The sequence below is a fragment of the Mauremys reevesii genome, linkage group 4 (genome assembly GCF_016161935.1).
Source record: "Mauremys reevesii isolate NIE-2019 linkage group 4, ASM1616193v1, whole genome shotgun sequence".
Classification (NCBI taxonomy): domain Eukaryota; kingdom Metazoa; phylum Chordata; order Testudines; family Geoemydidae; genus Mauremys; species Mauremys reevesii.
Window position 1 is genome coordinate 48,575,712 of NC_052626.1, and position 20,989 is coordinate 48,596,700.

General features: G+C 42.6%; 1 protein-coding gene across 1 annotated transcript in view; it reads right to left on the minus strand.

Moving 5' to 3' along the window:
* ARHGAP5 (Rho GTPase activating protein 5) overlaps positions 1 to 20,989 on the minus strand; it is a 172,215-nt gene that overhangs the window by 146,476 nt on the left and 4,750 nt on the right. The window contains exon 2 of the mRNA XM_039536939.1: positions 15,880 to 15,953. The gene's annotated coding sequence lies outside the window, so the exon portion shown is untranslated. The remainder of the gene's footprint in view (positions 1 to 15,879; positions 15,954 to 20,989) is intronic.

Sequence of the window (20,989 nt, forward strand, 5' to 3'; positions counted from 1 at the left end):
AGAATTTCTTGGGTGCTACTTCAAGAAGATTGTCCTGGTTTTGAAAGGAAACCATAAGAGAATCAGATTATCAAAGCTTTAGAAGGACATCCCTCCAACTAGTAACAAATCTCCAGAAGCATCCCTCCATCCACAGAGGCTACCAGGGCCGGGTGGGGGGGGGCAAGTGGGGCAATTTGCCCCAGAGCCCGGGCCCCAAGAGGCCCCCACAAAAATATAGTATTGCAACTTTTTTTATGGAAGGGGCCCCAAAATTGCTTTGCCCCAGGCCCCCTGAATCCTCTGGGTGGCCCTGGAGGCTACCAGTTCTTCAGGCCAGAGGCATCCACTGGTGAGAAGAGGCTGCGCAAAGGAACAGTTCTTACCAAGGTTTCTAACAGGATTTTAAGAGAACACTCGCTCATAGAGAGAAGGGGATCAATTCTCCCTTGTGTCCACGCTTTGCTCAGTTCAGCAAAGAGTTGGGGCCAGTTGGGAGCTGGTTGTGGCGACTTTATCTGGGGCTGGGCAAACCCTGGCATTAAAGTAACTGAGGAGAGGCTCTAAAATTCACCACTGGCATAAGATCCATGCCATCTCTTTCCTGACCCACTAACACCCTGGCATGCCCCCAAGCTGGCCTGGAAGGGAATCAATTGGTGCAGGAGCCAACTCTGCCACCTCCACTGACTTAATACCAGTGGGGAAAATTGCCCTCTGCAAGGGAAATTCTCCACTGGATGTTATTAGCCAGAATCTGTCCTCTTTGTGCTACCTGAGGATAGCTAGATTGTGTAACCTCTATTTGCATTTGTGAATAATTATCCACACAAGTAGTTCCATTGACTTCAATGGGATTAATTATGTGAGTAAATGCTCACCATCATGGGGAGAGTTGCCTAATCCAGTTCTCAATAGATTACGCTAACGGATTAGAATAAGGTAAGTACCATGGCAGACAGAAGTTACCTCACTCAACTGGGTCCAAGTAGGCACCACAAAATAACTATTCTGAAGTCAGCTTTATCCATGGTTGCATATCAGAGGTTATGTTTGACTGTTTTCCCCAAGAATGATGTGAAGATCAGGCAGGACAAGCTTTTAATACATGCCAAGGAAAAAGCCTATCAGGAAAGAGCAGATGCCACACAGATCCTCCTTCCACTGTCAACTCAATGCAAAACATCCTCCTTGTGAGTAGAATGAATGCATCTGTAATTTGTGTACTTGCTATCTGACCATCTATCTATTTCACTGTTGATATTGCCATTCTGCTTTCACTGACAGCTCCACTATCTCATATCTATGGAAAACCTGCATCAGATGCAGTGAAGGTCGGAAGCACCTATTATTTGGGTGGTGAAAGCAGGCTCCAAAGCCACTGTTACATATGGGCCTGATCTGGATTTGAACTTTCTCCAGTTCAGGAGAGTTCAGATGCAGGGAAGGTTCTGCTTCAGGCTTTTACCTTTTAACTAGAAAACATTGGATATTCTTCATTGTAAATCAAAGCCAAGTACTTACATTCTTCTGGGCTATCCCTGGTCAGAAGTGGCTTACCATAGCACTGGACTGATTAGTAACTTAGAGTTGATAAGTACAGGTATACTCTAAAAGCTGCAAATAGTGATTATTGTCAAATAGGACTAAACCTGCATGAATTTATATTCCTAACTGAAGAAACCTGTTTTCATCACTAATTAATCTAATCTATTATGTTAAATTAAATTATCTTTCTACTCCATTACCTACTATAATAGTTACCTTTTCTCATCCTATTTTATTCAAAATAAAAATATTTACTTTGATTAAATCCTAGTGGCAAAAAGAATCTGTAAGACTAACTTTTGCCTTACAAATAGTTTCAATCTTTTCTCCAATCTTCAAAAACATTTTCTAAGTATGCAAGCCAATATGAATACTGTTCTATATACATATTTACATATACACACACTCACACACACACACACACACAGAGCCTATATCTATTTCTAATGGTGATTAATTGTATTCTGTTTCTTTTCAAGAACACAGATTTCATGTTTTTTTAGTTTTAAATGACTTGTTTGGATACAATGCTGATTGTTCAGCAAAGTTCCAGATTCAGCTACATTATATAAATGAAATGCCAAAGAACTGGAAACTGGAAATTTCCATTGACAGGTAGAGGCAAGTCTTCCTATTCAGAATCAACCACCTCCTTTTGTAAAAGTGAAACCTAAAAACCATGGCTTTATTTATTAGATACTGCCTACCAATAATCAGCTGTTTGAATGATAGAACAGTGAAGTATCTGGTAATGAAGGGCTTAAATTCAATTTTAGTGAGTAACTACACATGACTGTTAAGCATTTGAATACCTACAACAAATAAGATAAATCGATAGATAGATAAGGACATTTAATTAGCAATTTAATGACAATATATATCTCCAGATCAGTGGCACCGCATGGCCCCACAATAAGCCAATATTTTTATGGCTCTCTACACAAACATCCCACACACTGATGGAATACAAGCTGTCAGGAACAGTATCCCTGATGATGCCACAGCACAACTGGTTGCTGAGCTCTGTGCCTTTATCCTCACACACAACTATTTCAAATTTAATGACAATATATATCTCCAGATCAGTGGCACCGCTATGGGCACCCGCATGGCCCCACAATATGCCAATATTTTTATGGCCGACCTGGAACAACGCTTCCTCAGCTCCCGTCCACTCACGCCACCTACTCTACATTGATGACATCTTCATCATCTGGACCCATGGGAAGGAGACTCTGGAAAAATTCCACCATGATTTCAACAGCTTCCACCCCTCCATCAACCTCAGCCTGGACCTATCTACATGGGAGGTCCACTTCCTAGACACCACGGTGCAAATAAGTGGTGGTCACATTAACACCACCCTATACCGAAAACCTACCGACCGCTATGCCTACCTTCATGCCTCCAGCTTCCATCCCGGGCACACCACAAGATCCATTGTCTACAGCCAAGCACTGAGGTACAACCGTATCTGCTCTAACCCCACAGACAGAGACCAACACCTAGAAAATCTCCACCAAGCATTCTCAAGGCTACAGTACCCACACGAGGAAATAAGGAAACAGATCAACAGAGCCAGATGTGTACCCAGAAGCCTCCTACTGCAAGACAAACCCAAGAAAGAAACCAACAGGACTCCACTGGCCATCACATACAGTCCCCAGCTCAAACCCCTCCAACGCATCATCAGGGATCTATAACCCATCCTGGACAATGATCCCACACTTTCACAGGCCTTGGGTGGCAGGCCAGTCCTCGCCCACAGACAACCTGCCAACCTGAAGCATATTCTCACCAGCAACTGCACACCGCACCATAGTAACTCTAGCTCAGGAACCAACCCATGCAACAAACCTCGATGCCAACTCTGCCCACATATCTACACCAGCAACACCATCACAGGACCTACTCAGATCAGCCACACCATCACCGGTTCATTCACCTGCACGTCCACCAATGTAATATATGCCATTATATGCCAGCAATGCCCCTCTGCTATGTACATCGGCCAAACTGGACAGTCTCTAAGGAAAAGGATCAATGGACACAAATCAGACATTAGGAATGGCAATATACAAAAACCTGTAGGAGAACACTTCAACCTCCCTGGCCACACAATAGCAGATCTTAAAGTGGCCATCCTGCAGCAAAAAAACTGCAGGACCAGACTTCAAAGAGAAACTGCTGAGCTCCAGTTCATCTGCAAATTTAACACCATCAGCTCAGGACTAAACAAAGACTGTGAATGGCTTGCCAATTACAGAACCAGTTTCTCCTCCCTTGGTTTTCACACCTCAGCTGCTGGAACAGGGCCTCATCCTCCCTGATTGATCTAACCTCGTTACCTCTAGCTTGCTTCTTGCTTGCTTATATATACACCTGCCCCTGGAAATTTCCACTGCTTGCATCCGAAGAAGTGGGTATTCACCCACAAAAGCTCATGCTGCAAAATGTCTGTTAGTCTATAAGGTGCCACAGGATTCTTTGCTGCTTAATTAGCATGTTCCATTTATCACAACTAATCACCAAATTATACTGATTAGAATTTCTCCTCTCTATAAGTGAATAATGAGAAGCATTTTAATCCATTATGTATTTAAAATATACATTACTAATACCATTTTATTGTATATATTTCAGTTTGATACATTTAAGAGAGGAATGTGATTTTTTTTCTCTGGGTTTGGAATGCCACCATTTTTAGTGGGAGTCAAATATTATCAGTGATGCTGTAATTAAAAATCAACATTAATTTCCTCATAGACTGTGTATATCTAGCAATGAAGTTCAGACAGTTGATTTGTTCTTTTCTGCACAATGGTGCTCTTATATTATCTGACATTCACTAAAAATAAATGTATGTGAAAGAAGGAATTAGCTCACCTAGGGGCATTACTGGTAGTAGAAGAATATTCAGGAGAAATAAGTTTATATGTGTGTGCACTCAGACTTGCAGAGTTTCATATAAGAAAATGACAGGGTGACCACAATAATTGGTTCCAGTGCTGGAGCAGAGAGAGAGGAATGCCACTGTTACTATATTCAACACTCTTCACTATTAACGAGAAAATACAATATCCTAGGGGTGAAAGCCTCCCTCCTGAGTCTGGCCTGCTCTGGGGCTGGAATGGCCCCTACCATAATTCAGACAGTCACAGAGGGCTGCCTAACTTATAGCAACCAATCTCCAGCGACCTCCAGCAATAGTGTTGCTCAGAATCTCCACAGCACATTGGGCTACTACCGCCTTCCTTGAGAGCTCCCTATGCTAGAGTTTGCAAAGGGGTACTCGGTATTCTTCCCATGTTCCCATGGTCAGGGAATTCTACCCTGGCTGGATGTGGCACCAACCACTTTACCCAGCATGCATCAGCTGGAACAGATGTGAGAAGCTCACCCCAAGAGAGTGTGCTAAGGGATACTCTCAGACTCCAACACCTCACTAAGCTCTTTGGCACAGGGACTGCCTCTTGCTATATGTCTGTACAGTACCCAGCACTATGGGGATTCTAGGCGCTATTCACTGTAATACAAATAGATAAATAAACAACTTACTCTGTATATTTTTTTCCTTTCCAGTATTGTAATATACTAGGTAGTGTGCTTGTGCAGCACTGCCCTCTCCTTTAGAGGATCAGACCTGCTCAAGTATGCATCATCATTTCACCCTCTGGGGGTGGGAGTAGCTGATAAACTGAGTAGCTTTCTGTCACTAATCTCAGGTGAGCCATCCCGGCCAAAATTCCTGAACAGGATTATACAGCATAATACATAACCCCTGCCAAAAACAACAAATAAGCTAATAAAACATGATAACCCAGAGTGAGTTCAAAACTCACCCAATGCTATCCCAAGCGTTCCTCCATCATCCCCATGTTACTGAGGGCTTTCGGTTGTAGGCTCTGTAGGCCAAGACCTTTGCCCTGTTTTAGCTGTACAGTCTGCTGCACACCTACCGTGCAGTGTAATTTAATAAATAAATAAAACAAATAAATAAATAACGTCATTGTTAGACTGAAGATATGAAGGTTGCGGTTTATCTGAACACTCCTTTTTCATTCAGTGGTCATGGCATAGATATAAAGAAAAAGTCTGCAACTTTTTGTTAATTCAAGATCTATACAAATCTGGGCACATATTCTGTGATAGACAAGTCAAATGCCAGTTTTATTTGTTTAGTATCAGAGGGGTAGCCGTGTTAGTCTGGTTCTGAAGAAGCAGCAAAGAATCCTGTGGCACTTTATCGACTAACAGACGTTTTGCAGCATGAGCTTTCGTGGGTGAATACCCACTTCTTCGGATGCAAGCAGCAAAGGTGCCACAGGATTCTTTGCTGCTTCTTTTATTTGTTTGAGGAAGCAAAATAACCATTTAAAAACAACAAACCTCTAGCTACTGCACTGGCTGATCACAAATAGAAGAATGGCAGGGCGTCTTGACCTTCCAACCTACAATGACTGAACAGTATTTAAAGGAAGGAGGAGGCCTTCCTCCCTGATGCAGTCCACTCCTTTTAATTCTCTCTCCCCCTTCATCAAATGCCCTGGTACCATGGTGAGCTGGCCGGTGTCTGAAGAGCACTGGATGCAATTCCCTTTGGAGTCTGTCTACACTTCTTAAAAAATCAGCCTGTAGGGGTCACTCAAAAGCATAAGGCAGTCTCCTCCACACAGAAGCTAAAGGGCCAAACATGTTGTCTACATAACACACTCACAGCCTTTCCTGGCTGAGGAGTCAAGCTCAGCACCCAAACAGATCCCTGGGATTGTGTCTGCACTAGCAGTTTTCAGGAAATCTTCCCCCACTGTATTGGTAATAGTGCTAATATGAATACGACACTGGTGTTTATATAACATCCTTTAGTTATGCTTTGAGCTGGGGTAGGAGATGCTGTGGTAAAAATGCCTTTGCATGGTGTACACCGGTATCTTACCTTTACCATCATTGGTGGAACTGCAAGGCTAAATTAGGCCCAGCCTGTGTGACACACTATACAGCCAAAGGACTACCAGAGTGTCCCAGAAAAACAATATCTAAGGCACCTTTTATGCACCTTTATACAAGGTCTGAATTAGGACCTGGGAGTTTTTGATAAATGAGGAGCTTTACAGATATTACAGAGTTTGTTTCACTGAGATCAGATGAGATATATGTGCTGCAAAATTCCATAGGCCAAGCACTTTAAACTCTGAAACGAAATACATCAATAACAAAAGAACATGCACTGGCCATTCTAACAGTAGTATGAGACATCAGAAACTGCAATCAGTATTCAGTGCTAAAGTTTCTCACTAGTGCTGCACGGAAGGTGCTAGGGAAATGATGTTTATGCTATTTCTGCCACCTGTGTAACACTATCCCTGACTTCCTGTGTTCTAGGGAACAACCTTCATTGAGACTCCACACAAAAGAGCTTTGTGGAGTGTAGGCAGGGTAGAATAACATCAAGCAAGGGACTGACTATTCTCTGTTGTTCCATCCTTACCGCATGGAAATCCAAGAAGGAATACAGTTTAGCACTGTATAAACTCCATCCAGGTCTTGTCTGCTGCTGATACTGAGCAATGACAGCAGGGTTCCTGCAGGAGCCAGGATGACTGGAGAATCCATGGAGCAGCATGCAAGCAAGAGCTATCCATGTGGCTGGGTCCTTCTGGTATGGATTTGGGGGACAGGAGTATCTAAGGGTGAGGAAGACTCATCCATTCCAAATTCCATAGGCCTCCAAGTCCCTTCCTCTTGAGAGGATACATACAACATTCCACAAGGAGAGCTTTGTGGTGTTTTCTTGTTCCTTCAGCCTCTTTCCATGTGTTCTGCCACATGCGTTCTGTAGCTCAAACTACCCCCATGTCTGTCCCTGTAAAACAAAGCCCAGTAGTAATCTATTCCAGAGACCATTCCCTCTGTTGTTGCAATACATAGTCCACCTGACAACTGGTGACCACTTGCATCCTTCCTTTTGTGTTTAGCTCAAACACGCATTGTTGGAATGAGTATTGCTGTTAGCACCTTGGTGATAGCAGTGTTCCAGTTTATTACATCAACAGATACATGCCTATTTGTACCAGTTGAGGATCTGGCCTATACTAACAAGAGAAGGAAAGATCACTACGTCTACCACACTGCCAGGGCAGGGTATGTTTGCCTTCAAGAGAACAGGAGATACTGAACTGTTACTGTCTAATTTAGGTACTTATACCAGGTTTGTCACAGTGGTCTATGAGCACCTATGACACTTAGTCTTAGCCAGAAAGCCAAACTGTTGGGTATATTGTATTATGAAGTTGGGCTACAGAAAATGGAAAAATTAAATAAAAAGAATGTTTTAAAAAGTAAAATAACCATAGCTATTTCACTAATTATGAAATTTAGTAGACAAAAAATGTACCTTCTAATTTCAGAACCCTGTAATCTACTGAAGCTTTTATGAAATCTCTACAACTATAAATTCAAATGCAGACTCCACACACCAACTCACTCATGAAAGCCTCATTTCATTGGCCGTATTAAATTTAACATTATTTCAGTCCAGCATTATTTGTGCTTCTGCCCTGAACGGTAATCTTTTCACAGCAAAGCAGTTGTTTGTGCTGACACATGTGATACCATTGCAGCAAACATCACTGTGTAGCCCACTAAAAAAAGAAAATACATCTCTACTAAAGAGCAGTGTTTACTGGTATGCTGTCTGAACTGTACATTGAAATTATAACAACACAGGTTTTGAACACGAATAGGAAGTGGCTTTGGTGAGTTTTATTTTAAAGAAATGAACCTTAGAAATAAAAAATATCTTCTGTAGCTCAAGAGTTAGAATCAGATGCTTTATTTGGCACAGCTGACAGGCAGGGGAATGTGGGTATATAACAATGTTTTGCTCCTCCAACCCCCAAGGCTGCTAGTGTATGTCTATGCTGCAGTGTAAGCCTGGGCTCGGACTCAGGCTTGAACCCAAGCCCCACTTCCATCTACACACAAATCTCTCAGACTTGGGCTCAGACCTAGGGTACTGGGACCCTCCTGGGGTAGAAGGTCTGAGCCCAAGTCAAGCCAGGACACAGGGTTCAAGCCCTATTGCTTTGCAGTGTAAATCCAGCCCCATTTGACTCAGGTCCTGGGAGTCTTTCAAAAGTATCCCACAACCCCCATGGGCCAATTTCCTTTGTCCTCTCTCTCCCAAGAATCTCCAGTCAACTCAAGTGAAAACAGAAGCAACCCCCCTTAGCATACAGCAGCATGTGAGTCAGTGTTAACCCTTCCATTGTCTTCTGACCACCAAGATGCAAACACACCATCAGAGAGCCTTCAGTGTTTGCAGTAGAGACTGACCAGACCAAGCCTATTGCAAAGCATGCTACTTCATGGTAATGAGAGCAGAGACAGATTTTGGTGAATCTCTGGTATGAGGCCAACAAAACTATGGACTTTAGTAAGAATACCAGCAAATTAATTGAAGTTTTGGGCCAACAAGAGAAGACCAACAAGCAGATCTGGTACCAGAAACAGAGGGATTTAAGACTAGAGAAAAGGCATGCTGGGAGGTCCAGCTTGAGGACAGAGTTTCAGCACAGGAGCAGACATTTTTTTATGCAGTTCCTGGAACAGAAAAGGTAACAAAGGGAGGAGGACAGAGCTCAGTCGAGAGAACTGTTTGAGTGGCTCATCTCAATCATGGCTGAAAGAGTACTAGCTCATGCTGCCTCTCCCACAGCAAGGCCTGATTCCCCTGAGATGTACCCTCAGTTCAGACACAGCTTGGAAAACTCCATGGTGGCCTATGCAATCGGGCTCCATGAACAGCCGGGTAGGGCAACTTAGCCCCATGCAGTCCTCTGTTTTGACCTCCTCTCGTGTAGATATCTCCACTCCCCCTCCCTCAGCGCCAACTGCATGGAAAACGAGGAAAGACAGAATAGGAGAACAGGGACTGGGGACATGGGGTTTCTGTTGTGTTCAAACTCATTCCTGCACTTTGTGTGCATGTGTTTGTTTTGGAAAGGTTCTTTTGTAACTGGTGTTTTGGTGCTGTAATAGCAGCTTGCCTGCCTAGCCATGCGTGAATGTTGCACTGTTTTAACACATTTTTATAAATACAGCTTTTTATGTCATCAAGGAAGTTTATTTCTCTCACTGCATCTCATCATACAATCAGGATATGAAATATAAAGCTAAACACATGGTCAGGAACAATTAGGAATTAGTAAGGAAACTCTATTCCTCTATGCAATTAGGCCCAACAATCCACACTTCAATCATTCCTTATATGACTCCATACTGTGAATCATCCCCCATCTCCACCCCCATTTCATACGTGATCATGTCATTCATAAGTACATTGCATGGCAATCAAGCCCCCACCCATCCTCAAGCACTGACCACCCAAACCAATTAGCCCCATCCTCCTGACAAGTACATTAATAGAGGTACTATTCCCCCTCTTCCATTGGCCTATGCAAGTCCATAATGTGGGAGCACAAAGCATCCCTGGCTTCTGTTGCCTGAGTGCATCCAGCTCCAGCTGTGGTAGGTGCATTTTCTGGCTGAGTCTACTGGTTCAGTGGCCCCTCGCTGTCATCAGTCCATTCAGGGGAAAATGGCTCGCCTCTGGCTTCAGAGTTTGTGAAGAGCACAGTAAGACATGGTAATGCAGACAGCACTGATTACGCTGGCATCCAAATGGGTCTGTAAAGATCTTGAATGGGATTTCAGCCTGCCAAAAGCACATTCAGCAACCATTCTATTCCTGCTAAGAGTGTGATTAAATCATCTTTTCTCAGGGCCTCTGAAATCAGTCTATGGTTTCACAAGCCTTGGTAAAAAGTGTGTGTGTGTGTGTGTGTACACAGGTGGGACAGTAACTCTGTTTATGACAATGTCATTTAGTGGGACTTGTGTCCCAGCCTGTCCATCAGTGTAGACTCTCAATTGGTGAAAAACCCTGGCATCATGAACTTTCCCAGTGCAGTCCACGTTGACATTCAGAAATTGACCCCTGTGGTCCACAAGGGCCTGCAGAACAATGGGGTAATGCCCATTGCTGTTTATGTACTCATGTGCTCCTTCAGGAGGGCAAACTGTGGGCACATAGGTCCAATCAATGGCTCCAGCACAGTTTGGAAAGCCTGTTCTCTCAAAGCCAGCAATTACCTCAGGAATATCTTTTCTACCCATCGCCCTGGGGTAAACCACAGGCCTGATTGCCTCAGAAACCTCTGCCACCACTTTACCCACAGTTGACTTTACAACACCATACTGGTTGGCAACAGACCTGTAGCAGCCTGGCGTAGCCAGCTTCCAGACAGCTATAGCAACCCATTTCTGGATTGGCAAGGGTAGCCTCATGTGTGTCTTTTTATGCTGGAGGATCAGGGCAAGCTGCTTACAAAGTTCCAGAAATGCAACTTTCTTCATGCAAAAGTTCTGGACCCACTGCTGGTCATCCCAGGTCTGCATGATAATGTGATCCCACCAATCTGTGCTTGTGGCTCTGTTCCAGAAGCACCAGTCTATGTAGGGGGCTGCTGTATTGAATGTAATGAGCAGCATCAGCCAGTGTGAGTCTGCCATGCCTGGGTTCTGCTCCTCTGCCTCCTCCTACTCCAGCCTAAGCTCTGTCAACTGCCTTTGGTGGTCCAGAAAACGTTGCTGAAATGTCCACCATCACTTCAAGGCAGCTCTGCCCATTTCCTGACACAGAAGTAAAAGCAAAAGCAAGAGAAGAAGTTCTTCCAAAGGGGTTCTTCCAGGAGGTGTTGGCAGGCTCAACCTTCCTACAATGTGCAATGTGGCATTAATGTTTTCCCATGGTCAAAGAGCTAGAGTGACCACATTTCAGGAAGGCACTAGGGAGTCTGGGATACAGTTTGTTTGACTCAGGTCTGCATGCTGCAATTGTGGACGTCATGTTTGAGCCCGGGTGAGAAAATTCTTAACATAGGATTATGCATCAGCATAGACACTCAAGCCCCAGACTCTCTAGCACGGGTCAGCTGACTCAAGTCCCACTAGCCCTGGGCTTGCATTGCAGGGTAGATATACTCCTACAGGCTGGAGGACTACTCTGAATCATGCAAGTTTGTATATGTCACCAGCGACCATTTTGCCAGCCACGGTTCACCAGAGGTAGTGCAGTCTATCATGCCTCCAACATGCCCTGTATGACAGCTTGGAATTTCCACATGTCAGCAGACCCCCAACTGCCCATTGAGGGCAACTTTGTGGCCCATTGCACCACTAGAGAGGCACAAAAAGCCCATAGCATGTGCAAGAATCTGACATATAAATTTGCTTTTCCTTTTTGAATGTAGAAAAGGGTTTCACCTCCTCAGTGTGCATATCATTTAACTCTAATGAAGACCATTGTTATTGTCATAAGGAAACATTTTACAGCAGTAAATCTGGGCCAATTTCTGCTCTCAGTTACACCCATACAATACATTAACGCCAATGTAAATGAGTGCCGAATTTGGCCCTCATTTTATTATCAGCAAAATATGGATAAAACAGAAATGAAATGCTTCAGATTAATGTAGGGCTCTTTACACGTGGCTGTTAAATCAATAGCAAATAAAAATGGGTTCAACCAACATTTTCAAACTTGGATGCCTAAACTTAAACACCTAATTCTATGTGTAGGCACCTAAATCAGTTATTTGATTTTCAGAGGTGGTGAGCCAGTGCAGGAATCATTGTCTTAGAATTGTAGGGCCAAATTGTGAAGTCCTTACTCAGTGTCTGCTCAGTACTTATTCAGGCAAAATTCCCACTGAAATCATCCATGACTGGAGTACAGGTATGGAAGGGTATGTGCTGTTTAGGAAAGACTGAAACAAAGGTAAAGGTGGGGGAGTAGCATTGTATGTCAATAATGAGGTGAAATGTAATGAAATAACTAGCAATGCAATGGATAATACAGAGTCTGTTTGGGCAATGGTGACATTGGGGTAGAAAACTACTAGAGCATCCCCTGGGATAGTGATTGGGGTGTGCTATAGACCGCTGGGATCTAGCCTGGATATGGATAGAGAGCTCTTTAATGTTTTTAAGGAGGTAAATACTAATAGGAACTGTATGATCATGGGAGACTTTAACTTCCCGGATATAGATTGGGAAACAAATGCTAGTAATAATAATAGGGCTCAGCTTTTCCTAGACGTGATAGCTGATGAATTCCTTCATCAAGTAGTTGCTGAACCGACGAGGGGGGATGCCATTTTAGATCTGATTTTGGTGAGTAACGAGGACCTTGTTGAGGAAATAGTTGTAGGGGACAACCTTGGCTCGAGTGATCATGAGCTAATTCGTTTCAAAATAAATGGAAGGATAAACAAAATTGCATCTGAGACTAAGGTTTACGATTTCAAAAGGGCTAACTTTACTAAATTAAGGTGACTAGTTAGGGAAGTGGATTGGACTAACATATTTAGGGATCTAAAGGTGGAAGACACCTAGGGTTACTTCAGGTTGAAGTTGCAGGAGCTGTCAGAGGCCTGTATCCCGAGAAAGGGAAAACAGTTCGTAGGTAGCAGTTTTAGACCGAGCTGGATGAGCAAGCGTCTCAGAGGGGTGATTAAGAAAAAACAGAAAGCGTACAAGGACTGGAAAATGGGAGGGATCAGCAAAGAAATCTACCTTATTGAGGTCATAGGGTGTAGGGAAGCAGTGAGAAAGGCAAAGAGCTGGGTGGAGATGGACCTAGCGAAGGGGATTAAAACCAATAGCAAAAGGTTTTTTAGCCATATAAATAGGAAGAAAACCAAGAAGGAAGAAGAGGGACCGCTTAACACTTTAAATGGAGTGGAGATTAGGGATAATCTTGGCATGGCACAATATCTAAACAAATATTTTGCCTCAGTCTTTAATGAGGCTAATGAAGGGCTAAGGAATAGTGGTAGAGGGGCTGACGGGAATGAAGATATGGGGGTAGACATTACGGTATCTGAGGTAGAAGCCAAACTTGAACAGCTTAACGGAAGTAAATCAGGGGGCCCGGATAATCTTCATCCTAGAATATTAAGGGAATTGGCGAGTGAAATTGCAAGCCCATTAGCGATGATTTTTAATAAATCTCTAAACTCGGGGGTTGTACCGTTTGACTGGAGATTAGCTAATATAGTTCCTATATTCAAGAAGGGGAAAAAAAGTGACCCAGGTAACTACAGGCCTGTTAGTTTAAATCTGTAGTATGCAAAGTCATGGAAAAATTTTTAAAGGAGAGAGTGGTTACGGACCTTGAGGCCGATGGCAACTGGGACAAATTACAGCATGGTTTTACGAAAGGTAGATCGTGCCAAACCAACCTGATCTTCTTTGAGAAAGTAACAGATTTTTTAGACAAGGGAAATGCGGTAGATTTAGATCTTGATTTCAGTAAGGCGTTTGATACGGTACCGCATGAGGAATTACTGGTTAAATTGGAAAAGATGGGGATCGAAATGAAAATCCAGAGGTGGATAAGGAGCTGGTTAAAGGGGAGACTGCAGAGGGTCGTATTGAAGGGTGATCTGTCGGGTTGGAGGGGGGTTACCAGTGGAGTTCCTCAAGGTTCGGTTTTGGGTCCGATTTTATTTAATCTATATATCGCTGACCTCGGAACCAAAAGTAGGAGTGGGCTGATAAAGTTTGCGGATGACACCAAGTTGGGAGGTATTGCCAATTCGGAAAAGGATCGGGATATCCTCCAGGGAGATTTGGATGACCTTGTAAACTGGAGTATTAGTAACAGGATGAAATTCAATAATGAGAAGTGTAAGGTTATGCATTTAGGGATGACTAACAAAAATTTTAGTTATAAGCTGGGGACGCACCAGTTGGAAGTAATGGACGAGGAGAAGGACCTAGGAGTCCTGGTTGATCGTAGGATGACTATGAGTAGGCAATGTGATGTGGCCGTTAAAAAAGCTAATGCGGTCTTGGGATGCATTAGGCGAGGTATTTCTAGTAGAGATAAGGAGGTGCTAGTCCCGTTATATAAGGCGTTGGTGAGACCTCATTTGGAGTATTGTGTGCAGTTTTGGTCTCCCATGTTTAAGAAGGATGAATTCAAACTGGAACGGGTACAAAGAAGGGCCACTAGAATGATCCGAGGAATGGAAAGCCTGTCGTATGGAAGGAGACTTGAGGAGCTCGGTTTGTTTTCCTTAACCAAAAGAAGGATAAGAGGAGATATGATTGCACTCTTTAAATATATCAGAGGGATAAATACCAGGGAAGGAGAGGAATTATTTCAGCTCAGTGCTAATGTGGACACGAGGACAAACGGATATAAATTGTCAGTCAGGAAATTTAGACTTGAAATTAGACGAAGGTTTCTAACCATCAGAGGAGTGCAATTCTGGAACAGCCTACCGAGGGAAACAGTGGGGGCGAAGGACCTCCATGACTTTAAGATTAAGCTGGATAAGTTTATGGAGGGGATGGTATGATAGGATAACGGGTTTAGTCAATAGGTCAATAACGTGCCACACTGGTAATTAGTACAAAGGGTCAATGTTGGGATATTGTTAGCCTTTTCCAGAGGTTCTGGCTGGAGAGTCTTGCCCACATGCTCGGGGTTCAGCTGATCGCCATATTTGGAGTCGGGAAGGAATTTTCCTCCAGGGTAGATTGGCAGTGGCCCTGGAGGTTTTTCGCCTTCCTCCGAAGCATGGGGCAGGGGTCGCTTGCTGGTGGATTATCTGCTACTTGAAGTCTTTAAATTATGATTTGGAGCATTCAACAGCAGAGTGAAGGGAGAGAATTAGTTCAGGAGTGGGTGGATCGGCTTATGTGGCCTGCATCTTGCAGGAGGTCAGACTAGATGATCATAATGGTCCCTTCTGATCTTGAATTCTATGATTCTATGATTCTATCCAATCTACCTCCCCTTCCAGTATGAGATTGTCTAGGCCATGTATCATAAGACATACTGTATTTCTGCAGTATATATTATGATTCATACCATAGTATATCTTGTATATCTTTCTTTACTTGCTATACACTTATTGCATTATTAGTATCTTACTAATTAATGCCATGCTTTGGGACTCCTGGGTAGGAAAAGCACTATATAAAGCCAGGGGCCAAAATTTTCAAACTTTGATGCCAAAAGTCAGGTGTCTAAATCCATATTTAAGCACTTAAATCTGTGACCTGATTTACAGAGTTACTGAGCACTGCAGCTCCAAATGAAAACAAAGTTTGAACATTTTGGCTCTTGATTTTTATATATTACCTTGACCCTAAACCAAATACTAGAAATGCAGTAGGTGTTGGTACATTATAGCACTTGCTCTACATATATATAAACTGTACTTCTATAGAGAAATATGTATTACATATGTAACAATACCATGTATGAATACATACCATAGCTGATCCTATAGTGACAGGAACAGTAATCTGGATGCTTTCAATGGGAGTAAGTGCTTCAAGATTTGGGCCTATAATTAAATTTCAGTAGAAAAAAACATATTAACTACCAAATATTTTGGATATAAATTGCAGTTTCAGACATTTTATGAAATGTTAGGGAATACTCATTAACCATTGTCACAAATATGGATGTTTAGCATTTGTATGTAAATAGTATTCATGGGCTACGTAGTCAAAAGAAAGCAAGCCCTATTTAGCAGCCCTTACTCACACTTTGCCTCAGCCAAACTCCCATTTACTTGACTTGAAGTCAGTGGGAGTCTGGCCAAAGAACAGAGTGCTAAAGAGGGCCCTTTGTGGATAAGAATGATCTTTGTGGTGTATGTGCAGTAAGTATATAACTGAAAGGAGTGATTGTCATTTTGGTTTTGGAATACTGCATCTTTAAAAGTAGAGGAGTCCACTTCCTTGTGGTGGAGGCAGATACTCTTGTCCCACACACCACTGGCTGGAAGAAAGACAACATCAGGAACGTTGTTTAACTAGGCAACAACTTTATTAAGTAACATGTCTGTGAACTACCCAGCTATAATCCATCCAGAGCTCCTCATCCTTCCTTTATAATTTCTCCCACCTGGGGGAGGGCTGCCATCAGCTCCACACCCCATTAACCTGCTTCCAGGACCCTCAAAACTATGATGCCCACAGCAAGGACCCAGAACTCAGTCCTACTCTAATTCCAAGGAGGAGAGAGCTTTACTTCCCAGGATAGACTGGCACTCAGTGCTAGGGGAAGGGCTGAAAAGCCCTCCCCTTTGGTGTAGGAGCCAACAGGCTTATGTTACAATTCTCCTTCCAAGCAATCAGTCACAGACCCCTATCTCCTCTTCTCAAGTCCATGAGGAAGGTGCAGTCCTTAAAAAAGCCAAGGGTTTTCTTTCACTTTCAGGTCCAGACAAAGTCCCCTCACCTCTGAGGTTGCAAGGGGAGAAGCAGGTGGTTTTTGTGTTCCAGTTCAGTTGCAGCATGTTCCGGAGTAAGTCACTGACCTCCCTCACATACATACAGGGACTTTCCATTTGTTCTTTCTTTCATGTTTTCCTGTGTCTGAAATGAATCATCAAGATGGGAAATACGTGTTTTGTTTTTTGCATTTCAGGAAGGCAGCTTCTCAGAAGGCAAAAGGAATACAGTGAGACATGGTTTTATCCATATTAGACACAGTACAGTGACATCAACAGCTTTCAGATGCACCTATCCTTTCCAAACATCTGAAAAACAAACCTGTTTCACAGACACATAGAAGCTTTCTTCGCATAGGACTATACAGCATTTTGACAGAGGAATTGTGAGTCTGTTAAAATATTACTTGGATTTTCAACAGTGTTGCTGGAAATAAGCAAACAAAAATATTGTTGCCCCCAAGTAATCCATCTACAGCTTAGAAAATTTCCATATTCCCAGAGTTTCTTTTCAGTGGAGCAAACATGAAAGAGGCACCGTGAATAAACAAAAGGAGATTTAGACTTCAAGATACACTGTATGTACCCCAGGCTTTCAGCATGCAATATAGTTTGCTAGGAGGCAGCTTTGATGGCACTGTTCTTTCCCCTGAAGACACCCCTCATTACTGAAAGCTACATGTTGCCCTCTTGGTCTGGAAGAAACATTTCATTAACTACAATATCATTATAGAGTGCATCTAGTTGCCATAGAAACTTTAGAGAAGAAGCTTGGTTTTAACCCTTGGAGTGGACTGACTTTTGCCACCCGACAGCATTACTACTTTAAAAAGATTCTGTTTCTTTTATTGGGCTGTATCCTTAAGTTTAAAAACTGACTAAATCACAGGGAGTCTGTGGCCAACAATATTTTTATTACAATATACACTATTCAATTGGGATGTTAATTGGAAAATCTGTAACTGGAATATCTCTAAGGGAACCATTTTAAGACTGGGTGAAATCCTGGCTCCATTGAAGTCAATGAAGAAAGCTTTGACTTCAATGCAGGCATGATTTCACCCCAGTCATTTAAGAGCCAAAGCTGCTGTGTAATGGGAATGGAAGTTCTATGTAACAGGGACACCTTTCTGGTGACTAAGTGGTACTTGGAAAGCAAGAATGTTTTTCTTGTTAAGGTTTAGGATGAAGAGTCAGGAAATTTAGGTTCTGTTCCTGGCTTTGTCATGGTCTTCCTGTACTTCAGTTTCTTCTTCTGTCTAATGGGATAACAGTCTATCCCATCAGGTTATTTCCAGGTTTAATTAATTAATACTTGTGAAATGCTTTGAGATTCTCATATGGAAGTTGGCTGTTCTGGCCTCACCCCAATTCCGTAGGCCTGTCCAGTCAAATGATGGGTTCTGCAGCTCCCTGTACAGACAGCAGCAGTGCTATTAAAATGGTGTCCTCTGTCAACTGTGATTTCCTCTTAATGGGGACAAAAGACCTAAACTCCAGGGTTTCACGCTTAAGAGAATATACTACTGTCTTCCAAAGCCAAATGACAATGCTTTCTGTGGTAGCTAAGTAGTGCATGCTCTGAAGAGGCATCAATTCCCTCTACAACTGGCAGGCCAATATTATATTTGACTGCACTTTGGACTTGCACTACACCACATTTTTACTCTGTTGGTCTCATTTCTTGTGCACAAAAGTAAGTGGTCTGTAGATTCTGCCACTTCCCATTCACACTAGCACAAGGGTAAGCTGTGCAAGGGTGTGCTTTTATCAGTCAGTGAAGATTTCATCTGCTTTGCAAGGCTACATAAAAATGTTAAATGTTCTGGCCTCTGAAAGGTCTCAAGCCTTCTGTGTCCCTTGTGTTCTCATTTCCGTACTTATTACAAATCCATCAACTTGACAAACAATAGTTTAAAGTTGCAGCAGCGGAAGGCCCAGTGTTTGTCTCCTGCCAACATTCTTTGCAGGGTGGCATCTGCACACTGGCACTATTGTTCTTTTTGCTTCAAGTTCTTTTCAGCGTGAAAAATTAAACCTCTAGTTACTGCTGGTATGTTCCGAAAGAAAAACTGAAGGTGCGTGCGTGTGCACGCTTGTAATTTGATATTAAGATTCACTGGACTACATTGTGCTACCCTCACTCATGCTGGTGAGCATTTAGTAACCCACATAGTGCCACTGAAGCCAATGAGACTGTAGTACCTTATTATTTCAAAGCATACAATGTTCATTGCAACAGAAATGATAACGAATCACTTTAATTGTGAAGTCAATGGGACTATTCGTGTAAGTGTTCACTAGCATGAGTGAGAATTTCACAATCCAGCCAAGGACATCCTATTTTTAAAAAACGTAACAGCTCAGTATTTTCTGACAGGTTTAGCATCTTTACTTGATAAAATCAGCATTAACAAGAGTGCCTCACCTGAGAAAACTATACAGTGAACCTGTTTCTGCTTTGAATAGCTAATTTGTCTCCAGGGCATAGTTCCCAAGGAATGTAGTTATCGCTTTGGAAGCACTATTGGATTATAAAGAGTTTGATGCTTTTAGCTGGTTGGCTAGCAGGCCATTTGAACAAAGGATTTTGTGTCCTTGAGCTGCGTTGGCTGTAAATGTTGATACTCAATTTTAAATGTCTCATAACTGAAGTTCTACCTTTTAATGAAGCACCCGTGGAAATCCAAATGAACGGTAAATGGTTCATTATGATAATTTCTATTATAATGACTATTATATGATTTTAAGTAATAAGATACTACAGTGAAATACCATCACGTGAATAAAGAACTTCAAACCATCAATCTCATCTTCTACAGGTGTTTGCTGTTTTGAAATTTATAAAGAACCAGTCAACCAGTTCTGTATTTAAGTTTTAAAATAAAAACTCCAGTAAACTCAGCAAGGACATGCAATCTGAGAGGAGATATCTTGTCAAATGTAATCCCAGCTGCACACACAGGTTCAGGTTTAATCTGACATTACTACAAAAACTGTAACAGATAACAGCTTGTGAAGTTACTGCTCTTGCACCAGGCAATGGCAGGTTCTCAGGTTACAACAATATGGTGGCTTTAAACACATAGACACCAGTACACTGTTCTGAGAGTATTTGCCATTGCATGTTGGAAGATTTGAACAGAGGTCTCCCCGGCCTGTTCAGCTGCCTGCCACGTTCCATTCCTATCTCTCCTTTTATTTTTCAACATGAAGAAACTTGAATGCAAACCCAAAGTCACTTGACACAAAAAATTATTTGAGGCAGATTGTGTGGCTTTATGCCACTGACCACTTTGAAAGGTGTTAAGGACAGCCTCATAGCCAGCTCAGTAGACTTGTTCTGGAGGGTCCAGACACTGCACTTCTCTTTTAGAGGGTGCAGAGTGCACTCCCTCTTCTTCTGGGGCACGAGGAGAGAGCATGGGGCTATGACCTTTCTCATTTGGGGAAGGTAGTGTTACTAGCAGCTATAGACTAGCATGGTGCCTGTGCTCTCCACTTTCAGTGTGGGCTGGTCTAGCCCTCTGGAAATAGAGGGGTTAGGTACTGGCCATGCTTTGACCCTGGGTAGTGTTTGGAGAAGAGATGACCTCTCGAGGTCCCTTCCAGCCTTACACTTCTATGATTCAGTGAAAACAGAACAATGGGAAATAGATGCCAAGTCAACTCAGTTCCATTCAATAATGAATGTATTTGTTGATACTAATCTTTGTTTGAATACAAGGATGTTCTTCTTTGAACTGTTTAAAGCCCACCCTTGCTATCCCACTGATGTTTTCCAGCAGTAGAAGGACATTGAGGATAACACCACTGTGACCTCTCATCTCATCATCTGTCCCTACAGAGTGGTTAATCACTACTGGAATGTACAATTCCATAATCAGAAATCTTGGGAATGTAGATCTCAATATTTCTAGTGCACTAACTTCTCTTTTAAGGGCTGTTCCCTTACCTGTCCCAAATAGTCTGTCTATGGCATGCATTTCTCAGAGAAAATCACTTTCACATTGAAAACTCTCAAGAATTGGGTGCTATAAAATAATTTGGGATGAGATTGCCCCTGCACTTTCAAAGCTGGGTAGTGGTATTAAGGGGTACATCTTATATTAAAGTCAATGGGATTGGCGTCCCTAAATCCC